At 44.6% G+C, this 22,170-nt stretch overlaps 1 long non-coding RNA gene across 1 annotated transcript; it reads left to right on the top strand.

Moving 5' to 3' along the window:
* The first annotated feature begins 1,533 nt into the window (after positions 1-1,533).
* On the top strand, positions 1,534-18,345 carry LOC140713425 (uncharacterized). The gene is made up of 3 exons (XR_012095503.1): positions 1,534-1,821; positions 14,611-14,678; positions 16,816-18,345. It is a non-coding gene; the product is annotated as an uncharacterized lncRNA (long non-coding RNA).
* Positions 18,346-22,170: the final 3,825 nt, after the last annotated feature.

Raw genomic sequence — 22,170 nt, forward strand, 5'->3', positions numbered from 1 at the left:
TATGCCGCTCTGTATTTGCATCAGGATAATTTTTTAGATTATTACAAAATATGCATCCTCCTACAGAACACATGGGAATACCTAGTGCTTAAATGGCATTGCTAACACAGAATGCACTGACCTGACCTCATAGAAAGGCGATGGAACAGAGGTCCCATCCTTCCAAACGTCATCCACTGGTTTCATCCTTATTGAAATAGACAGCACACGGATCTGGAATGGAAGCAAATAACAACCAGGTCTCCAGATTCCATCATATCATAGAACATGGAACCAAGAAGGTACCTCAGAAGGTATCTGATCCAGGCCGGGCGCGGTGGCCCACACCTCTAATCCCAGCACTTTGGGAGGCCAAGGCCGGTGGATCACCTGAGGTCGGGAGTTCAAGACCAGCCTGACCAACATGGAGAAACCCAGTCTCTACTAAAAATACAAAAATTAGCCAGGCATGGTGTCGCATGCCTGTAATCCCAGCTACTCGAGAGGCTGAGGCAGGAGAATGGCTTGAATCCAGGCGGCGGAGGTTGCAGTGAGCTGAGATAGTGCCATTGCACTCCAGCCTGGGCAAAAAGAGCGAAACTCCATCTCAAAAAAAAAAAAAAAAGAAGTTATCTGATCCAGTCACCCCTGTTTACCAACGAGGAATCTAGACCCAGATGAAGTTAAAGGACTTACCGAAGAGTACCCAACAACTCTTTGGCCACCCCCAGGCTCCCATCTTTGTGTCTTTCCTGTGTGGGCTGTTCCCTGAAGTTCTTCCTGATAGGCCCATTGCCTTTCCCTTTGATTTTAAATTCTTGGCTCAGATGACATGCCCGGACTATATCGTGTGATGTGACCTTGAAAAAGAATCCCAGCACTTTGGGAGGCCGAGACGGGCGGATCACGAGGTCAGGAGATCGAGACCATCCTGGCTAACTAACACGGTGAAACCCCGTCTCTACTAAAAAATACAAAAAACTAGCCGGGCGAGGTGGCGGCGCCTGTAGTCCCAGCTACTCGGGAGGCTGAGGCAGGAGAATGGCGTGAACCCGGGGGGCGGAGTTTGCAGTGAGCCGAGATCGCGCCACTGCACTCCAGCCTGGGCAACAGAGCGAGACTCCGTCTCCAAAAAAAAAAAAAAAAAAAAAAAAGAAAAATAATTTACGTACAAGTCTTGAAAGCAAATCAAGTTTTAAAACAAAGTAGCATCTACTCTGTCGCAGGCTTGACGTCTATTACAAAGCAAATGCTGGCTCTTTAATTTCCCTAATCAAGGCTGTTCCTATTTAGCCAACCTCCTCAAGGGGTCCCAGCACCAGGCCCACTCCAACGCCTGATGGAGCTCCAGAACAGGTGAGAAAAATGAGAGGGTCCTGCCCAGAGCTCTGGGAGTCGGCCCTCACTGCCTGCCCTTCAGACAGCAAGACAGAAAAGGCATTCATTTTCTTCCTCCACGTCATGATACCAACCGAAATTACCTTTAAATGAGGAAGAAGGTCATTATTTAATCAATAGGATTGCGTCAATTGAGGAAAATTTGTCTCCAGTGTAAACAAGCGGAACGTCTTTGCGCTCTATGAAAACAAGGTTAAATTACTTGCAGATCCAGGCGACGTGGAGAGATGTAGGAAGTGAACCTGAAGCCTGACACATTCAAGGTCTGGGAACCGAAAATAATAGGAATTGTTCTTATTTTTCCAGTGGAATCGAGCACAGAGATGGGCATGCCTCTTTACAGAACCAAAGATTCAGAACCGTGCCTTACCCTTTGCTTATGAGGCGGAGGAGGAGGTAGAGGAGGAAGAGAAAGAACCACCACAAAGAGAGATGGCAACAAAAGTAAAACAAAGGCTGGGCCAGCCGATCCCACTCAGGCTGACCACAGTGAGGGAGCAGCATTAAAATGAGAAATGATCAGGTTTCAGAAGCCCAGCCCTTCCAGCTGAGTCTTGTCCTTTGCTTCATCCATTCCATTCAAGAAGTCATATTGAAAATAAATTATTAATACAATGGTAGCTCACATTATCGGGTCTCAGTCCATGCCAAGCATGCCAAACCCAGGTCATGTGTGGTGCTACTCAATGTTTACAACAGCTCTAGAGGTGGGTGCCAGTCATGCCCACTTGGCAGATGCGGAGGAGGGCAGTCGCAGCTGGAGAATGGCGGGCAGTTCTGTGTTTCTGAGTCCCCACTGCTTGAACTGCCAGCCTCAGAGCCATCTGCTCGCTGGGTGCTCAGCCCCGTGCTGCATGCTGTCGACTCACAGGGGAGGTACGAGCCAGGCCTACCCCTAGGGCATCCCCATATCCCTGGCAGAAGGGGACAGAGCATTTACTCCTGTTTAGGGAGAGGCTCAGCTCGTCTGGGAATCCCTGGATGAGCGGACTCTGTGCCTGCTCCTCTGCCGTACCCCTTCCCCATCCATGTCGGCTGCTTTGGCCACAGCACATAAAAATGGGTCCAGCAAGCCACAGCCTCTCCCAGAGGAGGCCCCAAAGATCTCTTGCCCACACCTCCTCGATCGCTGCTAGGATATAAGCTGGAGGCTGTCGGTGGTAAATGTGATCTCTTGTCACTCCACAGGCATCTGGTGAGGTCTAAGTTCCCTGTTTCCTGACAGAACTTCTTGGTGGGGATTTGGCTTCCAGGTTCTCCTCACCCCCTCAGGAGACTGGGCTAACACTGAGTGAGGTTTGCTGACACCCTCCATTCATTAACAATAGGACCAAAACCAAGTGAGTTTTAGCTCTGGGCTTTTGGACAGCCAGATTCCAACACTTTGGTGGTGAATCCTGACTCATGTTCCTGCCCCATCCCTCCTCCTCCCATCCCCCAACCCACCCCGCCCAGCTCCATTTCTGAAGTGTCGGAATGTAGAGTTCATAAGCTCTCTTCCTTCCGTGACCATGCTGCCCACATGGCCTTCACTGAGGATCAGGGCAACACCGTCACCACAGGAGTAGGCCCTCAGTTGCCCTAGCAGCGATCTGAGGAGTGTGGGCTTTGGGGCCTCCTCGGGGAAAATTGTGGCAGCACAGCCAAGACAGCAAGAGTGTGGCCCGGCCAAAAAAAAAAAAAAGCAGCTTTAAAAAAAAAATTTTTTTTTTTAATGAAATGAAACATATTTGACCTGGGAAGAAATAAAAGACCTTTCACGTTGTCAAAGTGACAAATTAGACAAAGAGGCTGAGCAAATGTGAGCTCCTGGGGAGTCCGTCAGAAGGAGCCCAGATGGAATGGACGAGGCTGGGGGTGACCGGAGGGAGGCAGACAGAGGATTTATCCGGGTCGGGTTGGGAGACCAGTCAGAAGGCTGCACAAAGCTACACACAGTCTCCCCTTTGTACTGGTATTTATCTAACTTGTCAATTTTATAGCCACATTACCTTCCGAGTGTTCAGGAAAGCAGATATTGGTGCTGTCAAGAGGCCTGGCTGTGGTTTGCACAGCATAATGACAGATGCAAAAAACAAAGGGGAGGGGAGAGGGGCCTTCAGAAACCACAAAAGAGCCTTTAGAATTATGCCTCTGCCTCCCTCCTCCCCTGAGAGCATGCCTTTCCCTCGCTGCAGAGGTGCTCGCTCCAGGGGTGCTCTCTCCCCCTGTATGCAGCTGTGCCGGGCAGCTGCGCTGGGCAGCTGCCTAGCACGCGTCTACCAGTCACCCCGCATGGACTTGAAGGGAGCTGTTACATGACTGCCTCTCTTCCCCAGGCTAAATAACTACAGTCCTTTAACCTCTCTTCATGGGCCTGATTTTCCATCCCTTTAATCATCCCTGTCACTTTCGGCTGCAGCCTGTACTCACCACAGCCCTCCCCCAGAGTGGAGACGCAGCCAACGAGGATCATGGGCCCAAGGGCCTCCAAGAGCTGCTCCTTTCAGACTGCCCCCACCATGGGCCCACCCTGCAGCCACAGGTCCTGGGAAGCCTATGGTCATGGAGCCCCTATGGCTGAGTTACTGCAGCTCATGACCCAATTGGAGCTCTTCCCTCCCTGCTCTTGGATATTCCCCATGACCAGAAAGTCATTAAAATCCCACAGTCTCCTTCTGAGCTGATTCTTGCCATTTTTCTCTTCCTCTTCATCCTTAGTGCCTCACTCCTACACACTAGACTCCTGGACTATCATTTGGACCATGGAGCCAGTCCCCCAGCCAGCTTCCCTGCCACCATTTTCCCCTCCGAGACACTTAAAGGCCAACTTTGGAAACATTTTTTTAAATTGAATGTCATTTTTATCAAGTCCTTCCCCTACTCAAGAGCCTTTAGTGGCTCCCTATTTCTTCTTGTTATAGCAGATATAAATAACTCGTCAGATTCTGAAAATACTCTCACCACTCTCCCAACCCCTCTTCTGCCTATGTCCAGATCTACACTCAAAAAAAGCCTTCCCTAGTTAATCTCCTCCCCTCTCTGTCCACCCCTTTACCCATCCCCACAGTTTATTGGATACTGTTTTGGGTGTCTCGAGATATTGGGTTAGGGTTCTTTGACAGCAAGCAACAGAAACTAACCCTGACTAGTTTAAGGAACAGAAAGGGATAGATTGGAAATGAATGGCATAGTTTGGAGAATTAAAAGCAAGCCTGAACTACAGTCCTGGAAAAGACAGAACTGGACAGCTCTGAAGATCTTCTGGAACATTGTCATCAAATGATCAGCTCCAACTGCCTTCTCTCCTCATTTCTCTCTCCTTAAGATTCAGAATTTCAGGACTGAACATCAACAAGCCCCGTGATCAGGGAGCGGAGTCCTGTGATTGGCTGCCCTACCAAAACCACTCACGGTGTGGGAAGGTTGCAACATTTAGCAAATAAAAATACAGGATGTCCAGCTAAATTGAATTCCAGATAAACAGTGAATAATTGCTCATATAAACATATCCCAGGCGATATTTCCTGATTTGTCTTCTCATTCTTCCCTTCCCTCAGTCCCACTCTGTTGCTCCCAGGTGGGTCAGCACACCTCAGACCTGTACCTGTACCCGCTGTGACTGTACCTCACTGTTAACGAATCTCTTCAGTCCTTTCAAAGTGACTGTGAATTTTATTTCTTCCTCTTTAATTGTAATAACCAAGCTTCCATTGACTGGAAACTATACATTAACTGACACAAATAAAAGGGTACACATGCCCTTTGGCAACCTTTCTTGTTTATTTTCTCTTTAGCCCTATTGAAGAAAAAAACCAACTTTCTCTGTCTTCTCTCTTTTTCCAAATACTTACAAAACAGCCCTAATAACACTTTGCATTTGCATAACTCGTTAGATCTTAATGTACATTTTCACACTCGTTTAATTCAGTGTCTTAACTCCTCAGTGAGTTAAGTGGTTAGCGGGCACACGTAACATAGTGCCCTATTTTACAGATAAGAAATTCAGATGTTGAAAGGTGGGTTACAAAAGCTAGTATGCATCCAAAGTTGTGCATCCAGGACTTGGAACAATGTGTCCTTTCCTCTTCTCTGTAAAGGGCCAGATAGTAAATATTTCAGGCTTTGTATGCCAGATGGTTTCTGTTGCAACTCCTCAACTCTGCCATTGCAACACAAAAGCGGCCATAGGTAATACATAAATGAGTAGATGGATGTTCCAATAAACTGCATTTATAGAAACAGGCCAAATCTGGCCCACGGGCTATACTTTGCAAGCTAACCCCTGCTTTACACCACACAACAAACACTTTCCAATCTTTTTAAGTCTATCAGTTTGCCTCCAATTGGGATGCCATAATTTTGACCCTCAATCAATTTTAGATGACTACTTTTTTCTCTCCTCTTTACCTCTTATGCATCAGGATTGTTGGGACAATGACCAACTTGGCTTCCCACACCCACTTGGTCCTTCCTACACTGTGGCAAAGTTTTCTCTCATACGTGTGAATGTGCTCAGCTAAGCCCATTCTTCCTCCCCTGGGTCCTTCTTTACCCGCACATGAGATCAGTACCAACAGACCTTGTGGGGAGGCAACTTTCTGGGATGGGTCATCTTCTGAGGCTCCCAGGATTAACCAGGATACCCAGAATTAACCATTAAACAGGATTAACCATCATCCTTCCCTCTTTCCTTTACTCTGGGCTTCGCGTGCTTCCTCTCTTGGGCCTTTTCCATGGCAAGTTTGTCCCCAGGAAACTCATGCCTGGAATGGTAGCTCTACGACCTGATCTTTCTGTGGCCTATGGAATATGGGGACTAGGTTCAGTTTCTTCCTTAACCTACAGAGTGAAAAGACTGGTTCAAGTGCCCTCCCTAAGAAGGGCAGGAGCTCCTTGAAGGCAAACTAGTTTAGTTTATACCTGTCACTGTTTATAAACAGGATCTATAGATCCTGAGCTATAATGAGGGCTGGAGGCTGTACGTGGACAGCAGCCTCCTGGGCAAAGAGTCCAGCTGCTTAGATGACTGGGCTTACAAATCCTCAGACATGCTGACTGGCCACCTGGAACCTGAATTCTACATTTTGGGAGCCAGTGGGCCATGACTGATGCCTCACGAAGGGGATGCCAGGTCTTTAAGTGGGCTTCACAGGTACATATGTCCGTGTGCACACTGGAGTGTAAAGGCAAGAGACCGTAGAGATCAAGCCGCCCAAATCTTTCATTTACAAATAAAGAAACCAAAGCCCAATGATATCACCTCGGTTTTCTATGATGCCAAGAGGTAAAAATCCATGTTATTTTTATAAATAGTACCCACAAAGATGATGATAAACTTGATCAATGAAACTGATATTTATAACTATAAAGCTTTCTTTGGATTTTTTGGGGTTTTTTTTGTTTGTTTGTTTGTTTGAGAAGGAGTCTTGCTCTGTTGCCCATGCTGGAGTGCAGTGGTGCGATCTCGGCTCGCTGAAACCTCCACCTTCCAGTTTCAAGTGATTCTCATGCCTCAGCCTCCCAAGTATCTAGAAGTACAGGCACACACCACCATGCCCAGCTGATGTTTTTATTTTATTTTTTTAGTAGAGACAGGGTCTCACCATGTTGGCCAGCCTGGTCTCAAACTCCTTAACTCAGGTGATCTACCCACCTCAGCCTCCCAGAGTGCTGGGATTACAGGCGTGAGCCACGGCGTCTGGATGAATATCAACATAATTTAAATAAGGGGCAGAGAATATGCCCATCCCAGCACAGCCCAAAAGCCATACATGAGATCAACGTTTTCAGAAATACTTAAGATTTGTTATCAAGACTTCCATATGTCCAAAGGTGGAATTCTATAGAAACACCATGAGCCTCCTCCAAATATTTTTGTAAAGTCTCTAAAAGGGTCAAGAGAGGCAACAAAGAGTAGAGGGCACAAGGAATACTTCAGCTTTGAATGCCCTCGCTCTGCCACTTTAAAATTGTGTGACCTTGAGCAAATTATTTAACTTCCCTAAGCCCCAGTTTTCTCATCTGTAAAATGAGCATTATGATAGTACTTACCTCATAGAGGTAATGTAATAATTAAATGAGACAATATATACAGACCACCTAACAGGGCTGGCAATAACTACTTAATATTCACTAGTATCATGATGGTTGTTGACACTACAGACTTTTTGCATTAAGTTCAACTCTAATTTTGAGTTGCCTCCTTTTTCAACTTTGAAAAAGGGATAATCATTTAACAGGAGAGACAGATAACTAGAAGTTAGTTATGACCTGGACAGAGTGCTCTGGCTCCCTGCCCAGAGCCACAGTCTGCCCCAAATGATCTCCAGGCTAAGAGACAAAGTGGCTTTTCTGAGCAGGGTTTCCTCTGCGGGGGTGGCCTCCAGGCAGGACCCAGCTCGTCTGGAAGAGGTCATGATCTCAGGTCAGAGGTGCGAGTAATCAGGGGAACAGGCCAGGAAATGTGAATAAGGCTAGTGCACAGTTTTCTTTGTGGACAATCTTTTTGGCATTACAATGTTTTAGTCAAATTGTGCCCTGCTTGGAAGTCCTACAGGTTGAAGGCAAGGGAAGTCAGAATTTCTACAACAACAACAACAACAAAAAACAGAAAGCCCAGGATAGCTCCTAGATAAACATCATCCTTCAAGGACATCTCGGGTTGGGCAGACTATAGCATTTGCATCAACTCATGCCATTAAAAAAAAAAAGACAAAGAAAAAAAGCCACCTAGAACTTGATTTTTCCGGTGATAGAAGAAACACAGTAGACAAAACAACTTTCTCCTTTTCCCTAGGTTACTTGGCAGCAGCAGAAAACACTTGACAAAAAGTTCCAGAAGGGCTCGATATTGAGTTTGAAAAGTACAAATTCCCACAACAATCACTGACTAAAGTAGCAATATTTTAGCCCTTCACAGGAATCTGGTTATTATTACCATTTATGCCAAGTATCTTGTTTCTATTCTTTGTGATTTAAGGTCATTTTCTCTGTAAAAGACCTGCTTTGTTAAGCACTACACATTGACGTTGGTTTCAGGAGAAAGAGGACTGGGCAAGTTGGGAAAGTATCATATTGTGCCGAAACATTAGACGGCCTGGTTGTAAAGAAACCCTTTGTTTTTGATCTGAACCTGATGTATTTTTCTGGTCTTCGTTTCCTAGTTCAGTGCACTAATTTCAGCATTGTCCACCCTGACAACGATAATACCTCTGCTTGAGCGTGGCAGGTTCCAAGGAGGGAATCCAAGAGGCTGTACCTACCTGGACGGGCTGGGGTGCAACCTGGCCAAAGGAGACCCAAGTCAATACCCATGTCTAGAAAGTTACCCTGTGACTCGGGGTCCATTGTGTAGACATCTTGTGAGAAAGGATACCAAGAGAGTGAAATATCTTGCTCAGTGATATACTACCAGGGACAATTTTTCCCCTTGGGGGACACTTGGCAATAACTGGAGACATTTTTGGTTGTCACAGCTCAGAGCCAGAATACTATTGCGCCTACTGGGTAGAGGCCAGGGATGTTGCTAAACATCCTACACTGCACAGGGTGGTCCCCACAGCAAAGACTAACTCAGCCCCAAATGCCAATTGTGGTAAGGTTGAGAAACCCTGAGACACAGAGAGGCACAGAAAGCCCTGAATGGGTGGGCCCCTGCCCACCTGCCCAGTCTTATTTTGCCCCACTCCCCCATTCTCTGAACCCCAAGTGCATAGACACCTTCCAGTTCCTGACTTCACTGTGTACCCTCAGCATATCCAACCCCTCTGCCTGCCAGGCTCTTCCTTGCCATGCCTAGTTAACACCTTCTTCTCCCCCAGAGCTCACCTCAATACATACTTTCTTGAGATGCCTTCCCATCGAGACTAAGTCAAATCCCCCATTCTGTGCTGTCTCCCCTTTATTCTTTCTTTTTCCAGGGCTTTTAAAGTATCTTCATGGGCCTAGGTGTGGTGGCTCACACCTGTAATCCTAGCACTTTGGGAGGCCCACATGAGCAGATTACCTGAGTCAGGAGTTTAAGACCAGCCTGGGCAACATGGTGGAGTCCAGTCTCTGCTAAGATACAAAAAATTAGCCAGTTGTGGTGGCATGTGACAGAGTAAGACTCCATCTGAGAAACAAACAAACAAAAAAGTATTTTGATGGCTTCTCTGAATTCCCCCAAGCTCCCTGCCTCTCAGCTCTTACATCTATGGGCTAACAGCACGAACTCTAGAGTCCCATGATTCGTGTTTGAATCCAGTTCCGGCACATTCTAGTTGTGGGACCTTGGACAAGTGACTTAACTTTTCTGTGTCTTTGTTTTCTTACCTCCAGCATGAAGATAATAGCAGTACCTAGCTCATGTGGATATTGTGAGGATTAAATGAGACAGGCTGATATAGTGCTTAGGACAGTGTCAGGCCCACTGTGAGCGCTAGAGAAAATTCTGCTATTACTATTACTTCGAGAATTTAAAACTGCCATTCTTAGACGTGGAGCTACAAGATGAGCAACATATGCGGCTAGGGACGGTGGCTCACGCCTATAATCTCAGCACTCTGGGAGGCCGAGGCAGGTCGATCACCTGAGGTCAGGTGTTCGAGACCAGTCTGGCTAACATGGTAAAACTCTGGCTCTACTCAAAATACAAAAATTAGCTGGATGTGGCAGCAGGTACCTGTAATCCCAGCTACTCAGGAGGCTGAGGCAGGAGAATTGCTTGAACCCGGAAGGTGGAGGTTGCAGTGAGCCAAGATCATGCCACTGCACTCCAGCCTGGGTGACAGAGCAAGAATCTGTTGAAAGAAAGAAAGAAAGAGAGAAAGAGAGTGAGAAGGAGAGAAAGAGAAAGAGAAAGGATGGGAAGATAAAGGAAGGGAAGGGAAGGGGGAAAGAAAGAGGGAAAAAGGGAGGGAAGGAGGAAGGAAAGGGAGAGGGAAGGAGGGAAGAAAGAGAGAGAGAAAGGAAGGAAGGAAGGAAGGAACTAGGGAGGGAGGGAGGGACGGACGGCGGGCAGGCAGGCGGACAGGCAGGCAGCATATTTTCTTCCCAGCAGCACAACCCTACATCACTGTCTTTTTTTTTTTTTTTTTTTTTTTTTTGCTACCAGAGAAATCAGAGCTCAGATCATTTGAGGCAGGGGAGTCAATGTCAAATGCTTTCTATTTACAGACAGAGAAATTGAGACTCAGAGAAGTTAAGGGATTTGGAAAGGTCACATGGCAGGTTTTCTCTACCTGATAACTCACTCTCTCTCTCTCATTCTCTCTCTCTCTCTCTCTCTCTCTCCTTCCCCACCTCTCCATCTCCCTCTGTCCTTCCCTTTTGAGATGATAACTGGTGTGATTTTTAATCTACACTAAATGAATTATTCCTTAGCAACTATCTTCATCAGGCTACAGGTCTCTACTTCCAGTCATTCTACAAAAGACCTGGCAGTTATAAAATCCAGGCTTATCAGAACAAAACACACCAAACAGAACACAGCAAGGTTTCTAAACAGAGATTTAAGGTGCTTGCACAAAATCCTGAAAAAAAGAAAAAAAAAAACAAAAAAAAAAACTAAGCCTGAAAAAAAGTAGACCAAATGCAAATAATAACCTAAATAATAATTTTTAAAAAAAAATCACTGAGACTGTCTCTTGCAGCTTTCTGCCATGAAATGATTTGTCCTGAGAAAGGGCTAGGAATGTCCCTGCAGGGCTCCACAGGCTGGGCCACATCTCATTTACCTTAACTTCTCTAAATGCTAGTTACCCTTTCACACTTCCCAGCTTCTTTTGACAGTTCTTACTCTTTTTCCACCTACTACAGGTTTTGGAAGCTGATTCTTTGCCAACACTGTGATGTTTTAGCCCAAAGACTTCTTGGAACCTAAGACCTCATGGGGAAGAGTGTGGAATCCAGAATGTAGAGTGACAGTGGGTTCTGACCTCTTAGTCTAACCATAAGTGAGGAACGCAGCTTTGGCTGGGGTCCCACTCTTCAGGAAGCACATGAACAAACTGGACAGCAGAAGAAAAGTCCAGTGGAGATAATGCACCTCATCATGTGAAGGGCAACTGGTTAGAGAAGTCTTAGGGGGGAACATGAAAGCTGTTTTCAACAATCTAAAACCCAGTCAGATTTTCAGTTTTCAGAAACATTACACACTGAACTAACATGGACTTCCACTCCCTCTACTAACCCATTAAAATATTGGTAATACATAGCAAAAGAAAAAAGAAAGAAAGAAAAAAAAAACAATTTTGTAAACATAGCTAAGCTCATAAAAATAAAGTAAAATTGGCTAGGTGTGGTGGCTCACACCTGTAATCCCAGCACTCTGGGAGGCCAAGGCAGGTGGATCACTTGAGGCCAGGAGTTCAAGACCAGCCTGGCCAACATGGTGAAACTCCATCTCTACTAAAAACACAAAAAAAATTAGCCAGGTATGGTGGAGTGCACCTGTAATCCCAGCTACTCAGGAGGCCAAGGCACAAGAATCACTTGAACCCAGGAGGTGGAGGTTGCAGTGAACCAAGATCATGCCACTGCACTCCAGCCTGAGCAACAGAGCAAGACTCTGTCTCTAAATAAATAAATAAATAAATAAATAAATAAATAAAGTAAAATTTCTAGGTGCCAGAAATTAAAAAGAAAACTCCTAGTCAGAGTAGAAAACCTCAGCTGATGTCTTGATGGTCCAAGATTATATTTATCAAAATATAGGTCCTAATGTCTAGAGGCTAGAGTTTTGATAGCCCACAAAACTTCAAATCCATACCAAACACAAGTGTGTTCTACAAATTTACACTGCTTACCTGGCATATTGGTCAGGGTTCTCCAGAGAAATAGAACCAATAGGACAAAGAGATGAGGGGAGGAAGGGATGGGGGATAGAGAGATGGGGAAAGAGATTGATTTTAAGGAATTAGCTCATGCAATTATCAGGGCTGGCAAATCCACAGTCTTCAGGAGAAGCCATCAAATTAGAGACCCAGGGAAGAGACAATGTCATAGCTCAAGTCAAAGGCAGCCTAGAGACAGAATTTCTTCTTTTCCTTTTCAGGCCTTCAAGTGACTGGATGAGGCTCATCCACATTATGGGTGGTAATCTGCTCTACTCAATGCCCACTGATTTAAATGTTAATCACATCTTTTAAAAATTATCTTCACAGCAACACCAAGCTAGGTGTTTCACCAAAAACTGGGTACCATGAGTTAGCCAAGTTGATGCATAAAATTAGCCGTCACAACCTAGTATTTGAATCCCAAATCAAAAAACTCTTCTTATATTCTTAATGTAAGAATTTGTCCTCAACAGTCTCCCTGGGGCACATGGAGAAATTCTAGAAGAATAGAAAACTTTTCTACAGAAGATCCTCTCTATCCCAAGGGGAAAAGCAGCTAAAGATGAATTCACAACAAAAAATTACAACCCACCTGAGGAAATGAACCACCATAAAAAAGACTAGAAGATGAATAGGAAGATTATCACCTCAAGAATTTAAAATAAAATAATCTGAAATAAAGAACAGAAACCATAAAGTACAAATAGAATAGTGTTTCTTAAAAAAGATAAACTTGAAAAAGTAACTTCTAGAGCTTCTGTAAATAAAAGATACAGTCAAATAATTCATTAAATAGCAGATTAGACAAAACTAAAGGAGAGGAAAATTTTCCAGAATGTAACATTAAACAATTAAAAGAGGAAAAATATGCAGAGCAAGTACAGGACATAAAGGATAGAATGTGAAGGTCCAACTTACATCTAATATGAGTGCTAGAGGGAGAAATTGGAGAGAAGAAAGGAGAAGAAATATTCAGAGGTAATGGCTGAGAACCCTTACATTGACGAAAGGCATAGAGCTTCAACTGAAGAAGCTCTTGGAATTCTGAGCAAGATACCTAAGTAGAAAATTAAACCGAGGCTCATTTTACTGAAACTTCAGAACATGACTAAGAGAGAAAAATTATAAAAGCATCAGGAGGCCAGGCGCAGTGGCTCACGTCTGTAATCCCAGCACTCTGGGAGGCTGAGGCAGGTGGATCACGAGGTAAGGAGATCAAGACCATCCTGGCTAACACGGTGAAACTCCGTTTCTACTAAAAATACAAAAAATTAGCCAGGCGTGGTGGTGGGTGCCTGTAGTCCCAGCTACTCAGGAGGCTGAGGCAAGAGAATGGCGTGAACCTGAGAGGCAAAGCTTGCAGTGAGCCAAGACAGCATCAGGAATTAAAGAGAGATCATTCATAAGAAAAAAATAGCAGACTGGGCATCAGCAAACAGAGACCCAATAGAATAATTTTTCTGTGCTAGAGGAAAAAAAAAAATATATATATCACTGTAGAATGCCCAGCCAAGATCAACTATCATTCAAGAGTGGGGATTTTTTTTTTTAAATCACATCTTCAGAAAAATACAAGATAATTTATCACTTCTAGAAGAAAATTGAGCTGAGAAGAAGGAGTAGAGTGGAAGAATCAATGGTAAGTGAAGAAATGGATGAACATGTGGGTAAATCTAAAAAAGAATTGACTGTAAAATAGCGGTAACAATACTATTGTCTGATTTTTATGACATTTAAAGACAAAGTGGGGCTGGGCACGGTGGCTCATGCCTATAATCCCAGCACTTCGGGAGGCCAAAGGAAGAGGATTGCTTGAGGCCAGAAGCTGGAGAACAGCCCTGGCAACATAAAAAGATGCTGTCACTACAAAAATAAAAAAATAAAATAAAATAACAAAATTAGCCAGGTGTGGTGGTGTGTGCCTGTAGTCCCAGCTACTCAGGAGGCTGAGGCAGGAGGATCACTTGAGCCCAGGAATTCAAGGCTACAGTGAACTATGATCATGCCACTGAACTCCAGCCTGGGCAACAGAACAAGACCCAATCTCATAAAACAAAACAAACAAGACAAAAGTGGACCTAAAATGCTAAATACTAGTAACATAAAATTTAGGATGGAGTAATTAGAATAAGAGCATCCTAAGGATATACAGAGTCTAATTAATTGTAAAATTGTTAGTCATATGCATGAATTATGTATACTTATAGCAACTCACACAGTATATAGTCTCTCTTTAATAGAATCTTGATTTTTCACAGGGCAACACTGTGCCCAGCTAAAAATACACACCTTCCCAGATTCCCTTGAGGCTGAGGTAGCAATGTATTGCAGTTCTGGCCAATGAAATATAAACAGAAGCCTGCTGGTTGACTTCCAGAAAGAATGCTTTGCCCTTTACCCGTCACCCGTTTCTCTTCTTCCTACCTAAAATAAGGATGAAATGCTTGGAGGAACAACAGACACCCTGCGACCATGAAGATAGGACAAAGTCACATACTAAGGGTAAGAGAAAAGGATAATTAAATTTAAAAACCCTGGGTGCTTAATGATATCCTTAAAGATGTGTACTAGCTCTGAACTTTTTACTCCAGTCTTCTCGTTTCAAAATAAACCCCTAGATGTTTAATCCACTGTTTTCTATGATGTACAGCCAAGTATAAACCTAAATTGCAGTATGATATAATAAAAATCAGTATTTGATCTTTGTCCCTGGTTCCTGGCACACACCTCCTAAAACCCTTAGCATCTATGGAGTGGGGAGTATCTTTTATATGTTAATAAGAGGACTGGTAGTTGACAGTATGTGGACAGATTCAGGAGTCTTGGTCACCTGAAAGACCTAGGCAGGATTAGAGGTTTGAAACTTTCAGCCCTACTCCACCCACAGCCTCCAGGGAAGGGAGATGGGCTGAAGGTTGAGTTCAACCACCAATGGCCAATGATTTCATTAATCCTGTCTATATCATGAAACTCTCATTAAAAACTACACGAAGGGGTTCAGCGAGTTTCAGAGTTGGCAAACACATCCATGTGCTGGGAAGATGGCAGACCCCGACTTCATATGACCAGAAGTCTTGTGTTTGGGACTCTGCTGGACATTGTCCTATATGCCTCTTCATCTGGCCATTCATCTGCTCCTTTACAAAAAAAAAAAAAAAAAAAACTAACAGTCAGCAAAGTATCTTCCAGAGTTCTGTGAGCCCTTCCAGATGATTATTGAACCTGAAATGGGAAGGTGGTGGGAACCCACAACTTTGTGGCCAAGTCTGACAGAAGTGGTAGTATCTTGGGCACCCAATTTTTAATAGGCACCTGAAGTGAAGGGAGACTTGTGAGACTGAGCCTGTAAACCTGTCGAGTCTGACACTAACTTCAGTCAGTAAGTGTCAGAATTGAACTGAATTGTAGGACACCCAGCTGGTGCCCAGAAAGTTGGAAACAGTTGTGAGCAGGGGGAAAAAAAACCACCCATTTGGTGTCAGAAGTGTTGTAAGTAAAAACAGTTTAAAATTGGTAGCATTCACAGAATGTTAAAAATTTAAGGATAACCACTCAAAGGAGAGAATTCAAATGTAACTGTTAAAACAGTAAGAGAGAAAAATAGAAAATTGTCAATATACTAACAGAAAGAAAAAAAGAATCGAAAGAAGCTAAGAGTTTAAAACAAAAACATGAAGATAGCAATATATACCAGTCATAACTGTGTTCTAACAATCAATGTAGCAAATGTAAAGAATTAAAATTACTTCTTAAAAGAAACACTAAGATCAAATAAGAAATTCAGCCTTTTGGTTTTTCTAGTAAACACACTCAAAATGTAGTAACACAGAATTATTGAAATGAGATCAGAAAAAATATACCAAGTGATCATTATCCAAAAAAAGTGATAGTAAGCAAAGCATCTTCCAAAGTTCTGTGAACCTTTCCAGCCAATTATTGAACCTTTCCAGCCAATTATTGAAATGGGAGGGTGGTAGGAACCCACAACTTTGAAATCAAGTGGTGAAGCAATATTAAAGTCAGAAAAAGTAAAGAAAACAATTACAAAATGATAAAAAGAAGAATTCTCCAGAAAACTAAAACAACCCTAAACATGAATATACCTAATAAGATAGCCAAAAATAAAACAAAAGAAAAACTAACAGGTTTACCACCATGGTGAGGGATTTTCAGAGGGGAGGGAACAGGCTTATTGCCCTGGGTAGATGTGAAAGTAGGCGGAGACAAGTGAGTGGAAGTTATGAAGGGGAAGGACTTTGACTCAATCTGTGGAGGGACACCTATAACTTTCAGAGCTGTCCAAAATTGAAATGGATTGCCTTAGGAGGGAGGGAGAACTCCAAAAACATGGTTTTCTAAGCACAATCTGTATGGCTACTCAATGAGACTATTGTCCAAATATTCAAATATCAGACACTTAGCCCCATGAGGGCAGGAACCATGACTGCTTTGTCTACCACTATGTACCTGGTGTCTGAAGCAGAGCCTGGCACAGAACAGCTATTCTTAAATGTCCACTGTATGAATTTACTTTCCAGACAAAAAGAAAAATGGAGAAAACCACCCCTAGAGTGGCTTTTAATTCAGAGATTCAGTAATTCTTATCTACCCATTCCTCTGCTCTTTGTCCTCATTCCAGTCTGAGGCCCAGGGTCACCAAAAACCCAGGAGACCTGAGGCCAGCCGGGCCTGAGAGGCACAAGCAGGCTGAGGAGTGGACAGAAGAGCAAGGAATGGACAGAAGAGAAGCCTAGAGGATGAAAGCCAGCTCTGCAAAGAGCTTCCAAGAGTCTTTCTGCCACAGAAATTCCACCTGGCCACTGAAATGGCCCTGGCCCTGGGCCTGGAGAGAGGTAGCGACAAGCTGCCCACGGCAATGACTTTCAGTCAACATATCTTGCCTGTGCTTCTAAGGGTGGAGATGCAACTGTGAGTAGCTCACTGGGTCAGGCAGGTCACAAACCAAGCTCCTCCCACACAGTGAGTTCACGGAGACAGAGAGAAGGAAGGGAAGGAGGTTCCTGGCTCTAGGGATTCCTTAGGTCAAGGAGGGACAGGGTCCCTGTACTTGGGGACCCCCCAGTCTGATGGGAAGATACAAGTCAACCCTCTTAGAGCCGTGGAATGAATGCCACCTACAGCTCCTCTCTTCAGGAAGGAAATCCAGTCTGATGGAAGAGACATGGCCCCTGTTGTATCATTCTTGCCTTCTCACCTATGTCACACAAGGGAGTGAAGGAGGTGGCAGGCCCTGGGATAGGTCTATTTCAGAGGTGAATGGAGGCTCTCAGGGGACGTTCCCACAGTCCTGCTGTCAAGGGCCCCTTCCCCTCCTCCCTCTCTCCCCGCCTCGATGCCTTACCCACTAGAATGAATCCTGAGCTCTGAGCCTATTCCTAACACAGAATGCTGACCCCTTTGTCACGTCCCGCTTTCCCTCCAACTTTGTTTTTTGTTATTTTTCCCACCCAGACTTCCCCCAGCCCACTTGCCATTTCCCAAGCTCGCCCGGGGAGACTAGACTCAACGGCCCACTGGTGATCTTGTTTTACATGAGACATTTCCAAAAAAGACCAAAAAATCCTTTCCAGGAAAATGCCATTTTAAAAAGTCAGCTCCAGACACTGCGGCAACATTAGGAAAACAAAGGACTTGGCAGAAAGGTTTTCTGCATGGAGACTTTCTCTCGAAAATACCTTTTCCAAATTGTCTCCGGTGGGGATGACTCCAAGGGTCAGTTCTGGAGCACCCAGGCAATTGCAGACAGAGTCACTTCGGTTTGTACACTGTCCCAGGTCTTTCGTTACCTGATACCACCCTGGGATCTTCCAGGCTTAAACAAAGAGCCCCTTCCAAGGGTCCCCAAAGGAAGCAGCTGTCTCTGAGGGTCAAGAAATAATGCTGCTTCCTCCCTCCAGAGGGGACTCCTTAGCCCCTCTCTTACCACCGTCACTAAGCAGGGGGCCCAGGTTAGGAGCTGGAGGGACATAGTGCGCTTAGTAGAGAGCTTGTCTTCTCTTATCATCCAAGTGAGAGGAATACACAGCTTCCCCTGGGACATACATAGTGGTGTTCCCCTTTTTGCATGTATCAGGTATAATTAATCAGGTTGATGTCACATATATAATAATAATGGCCATTATTTATTAAACGCTCCTGATGTGTCCACCCGTAACCTATTCTTTATGTTTGTTTTACCTCATTTAATCCTGGTAACAATCGTCATGGGCTGAACTGTATCTACCCACTCCCCACCACTCAACAAGACTCATATGTTGAAGTCTTAATCCCCAGTACCTCTGAATGACTATGTTTGGAGACACACACTTAAAATAGGTAATTAAGTTAAAGTGAATCCTAATTAGCGTGGGCCCTAATCCAATAGGATTGGTGTCCTTATAGAAGAGGAAATGCGAACATTGTTAGGCATATGCTGGGAAGCAAGGACACAGCGAGAAGGCAGTCATCTGCAAGCCGAGGAGAGAGGCCTCCGAAGAAACTGGACTTCGTGCCTCCAGAACCATGAGAAAATTAATTTCTGTTGTTTAAGTCATCCAGACCATAGTATCTTGTTATGGCAGCCTTAGCAAGCTAATACAACACCCATACAATCAATCTTACCATCTTACCATTTTACAGAGGACAAAACAGTCTCGAGAGGGTATATAACTTTCCCAGCAAGCACACAGCAGAGCTGAAAATGTGTAATCAACTGCGCAACTCTGGAACACAAGGTCTTAGAACTGGATCCTGCTGCTTCTTCTCTGTGCTCTACTATGCATGTGCATGATCCATTTACTTATTGCTACAAAACAAACCATCCACAATTTATTGGCTGCAAACAACAACATTTATTTTGCTCATGAATCAGCAATTTGGGCAGGGCTTATTGAGAACAGCTCATCCCTGCTCCACTTGGTATCAGCTGGGACAACTTCAAGGATGATCTGAACTCTCAAGCACTCATTTGTCTGACAATTGATGCTGACTGTTAGCTGAGACCTTAGGTGGGGCTGCTGGTCCAAAATTTCATGTGGACTCTCTATGTAGCCTGAGCTTCCTCCTAATATAGTAACTGGTTTCAAAGGCAAGCATCCCGGGAGACAGAGCCAGGAGGCAGCTGTATCTCCCTTCTCTAAACAGCCTTAGCAGACACACAGCATTACTTTCACCACTTTCTCTTCCTTAGAAGCAAGTCACTGAGGCTGGTCCATGTTCAAGGGGAGAGGAATTCAATGCTACCTCTTAGTAGGAGGAACATCAAGGAATTTGCAGACATGTTTCAAAACCATTACAATGCATGTGCCACTGACATGCTTGAACATATTTTATGTCAAGTGTCTATTTACCAGCAGCACAATATCATTGAAAGGACATCAGACTGGAAGTCCAAAGTCCTGAACAAGAGCCTGTCTGCTATATGGGGCTGGGATTTCAACACCCATCTATGGGAAAAAAAAGCAGTACCTGCTTGTTCACTCAGTTCAGCCACCCTCCTCTGTATGGAAATGAGGTCAGTTAACCCCATTCCAGTCTCTCAAACAAATACTAATCCCAGTCAGCAGGTTAGTTAGAATGCTGCTCCTGGGGCACTTTATTTGACTCTGAGTTATGATAGCCTAGGTTCTCCCTGTCTCTGTGCCTGAGCCCCTATCTTAGAAATGTAGCAGTCTAGGTATGGAGTCCTTAATATTTAATACATCCTTAATACTAGGCACTGCCACTGGTGCTTTATATTTGCTATCTCATTCAGTTATTTCAACCCTATGAAGGAGGTTTCTTTATGCCCATTTTACAAATGAAGAAACTAAAGTTCAGGGCAGGTAAGTAATTTGCCCAAAAGTTAGTAAAGGGCAGAGCCACAACTACGAGTTATGCTGTGGCCAGCTGTCTCCTCCAGGATCTGCTGTCCTGCCCCTGGACTGCCTGCCAGGACATCTGATGCTTCTGGGTTGTCTGTACCTCTGCTCCTCTTGCCTTTTAGGGCCTCACCATACTTCTTATTGAACCTTATCCCTGTCCCCTTCATGAATGACTCACTGGACTTCTACCATCCTGTGTTCATCCTCCTGATCTAACTCCATATCCCAGCCTTCTGCATCTGTCCCAGTCTATGGTGCACAACTGCACAGTGTCCCGGCATAGCTGGAGAGCAATATCAAGCAAGAGAGCATCGCCAATGAAAAAACAAAAGCTCTGGAGTCAGACCGATCTAGATCCAAATGGTGGAGTGAGCTCCACCGTTTATTATTTGTGTATAAAAATAATGACACCCATGTTGCCTCGTTGTGAGGATTTGCAGTGAGTTAATACAAGTATAGGGCTTGGCATAGTGCCTGGCACCTAGCAAATGCTTAGTAAATATTAGTTATCTTTGCTGTTATTATCAATAATACTTGTAAAAGATCCACTAGAGAGCCTAGCATATGGTAGGCATTCAAAAAATGATAGCTGTTAATCTCATTGTTTAAGTCCTGGAAAAGCTACAGGAATTCAGAGAAGGGCCAGATAACAAGGTAGCAGAGACAGAAAACAGGCTGCCCAAGCAACTGCACAGATCTGCAGATCTCTGTCTAATCCTAGAGCTTGGGTATGACTGGCCTTGATTAAGTGGAAACGCCTCCCTACAGAACTCTCATCTTCGTCTGCCTCGATTAGGAGATGACAAGAGCTTCCTGAGCTTGGAAGCCCCTGGGAAGAGGAATTTCAAGAAGGAAAATCAGAAACACCCTGTCTGTGCTACTACTGCCCAGGATCCTCTGCTGTGGCAACAAGTATCACTGGCCACCCCATTGTGCCCTGATTGTCTAGTTGTCTTATCAGTCTGTAGTTTCACAGGTTTCATCTGAGCCTACAAGTTCTCAGAAAGCGGGTGAATGTGGTCAGAATATGTTTCAGCCTCCCAGCCTCAAACCCACTCCAGGTTGAGATGTCAACAAAAACAGCAAGCAGGTGGGTGGAAAGCAACCATCAGGTTTATAAAAGAAGAACCATTAGATAGCCACACACACGCACTCACACTTGTGAGCATTTGAGAGCTGCGGTGCTGCTGCCCTCTTTTATTTTTCCTGCTGCTACCTTCCCAGGATCCTCACAACTAGATCCACCAATGCTCACAGCTCCTGAGTCAATGCTAACCAAGCTGGGGGGTATGTAAAGTTTGAGCAGACACAACGGCTTAGAATAATGTCACCAGCTCAGTTACAACTACTTGGCTCCTGTGTTCCTCCTGATTTTCCTTCCAGCCAGATGATCAATGAGGTGACAGGTATTTCCCCCAGACCACTCTCATTTCCCTTTTCCAATCATACACGGATCTGGTGCCCTCTGGAATGACCTCTAAGAACCCACATTCCCGCACCACGTTGCCTCTGAGCCTGAGCTCACCTCTCCCCTCCCCTGGGCCCATTCTGATACAATCAGGCTCTTCTGTCCCTAATATTGCCTAGGACCCAATTCTCCTCTGTATAAGTCAGCCATTGCTGTGATAATACTATGTAATAAATCATCCCATAATCTTAGTGGTTATAAAAACAAACATCTTCCTCACTCGCAATCTGTGGGTTAGATAGAAGGGCTGTGACTCAGGTGGTGAGCTGGGTACAGATCAGTTCCCTCTCTCTCTCCTGGAACCAGCAGCTACCTGGGATAGGCTCTTCTCATTACATATGGAAGCAGCACAAAAAGGGGCTAGTGGAAGCTTTCCATGACTCTTAAGGCCTCAATTCAGAACTGGCTCGTCACGTCCATCCATATTCCCATTAGCCAAAGCAAGGTAACTGGCCAAGCTCACAGTTGACAGGATGGGAATATAGGCTCTACCTCCTTTAGTAGGGTGTATGCAAAGCCATATGGCAAAGGGCATGGGTATATAATTCTGTTGCAGGGAAGGAGCAGAGAATTGGAATAATCATTCCGTCTCCTACATTTCTTAACCTAGAACTCAGTTACAAGCTCACCTGAGGGAATACACATCTTTTACTTGCCTGCTGGG

This window comes from Chlorocebus sabaeus, chromosome 14, assembly GCF_047675955.1.
Source record: "Chlorocebus sabaeus isolate Y175 chromosome 14, mChlSab1.0.hap1, whole genome shotgun sequence".
NCBI classification, from domain to species: Eukaryota; Metazoa; Chordata; class Mammalia; order Primates; family Cercopithecidae; genus Chlorocebus; species Chlorocebus sabaeus.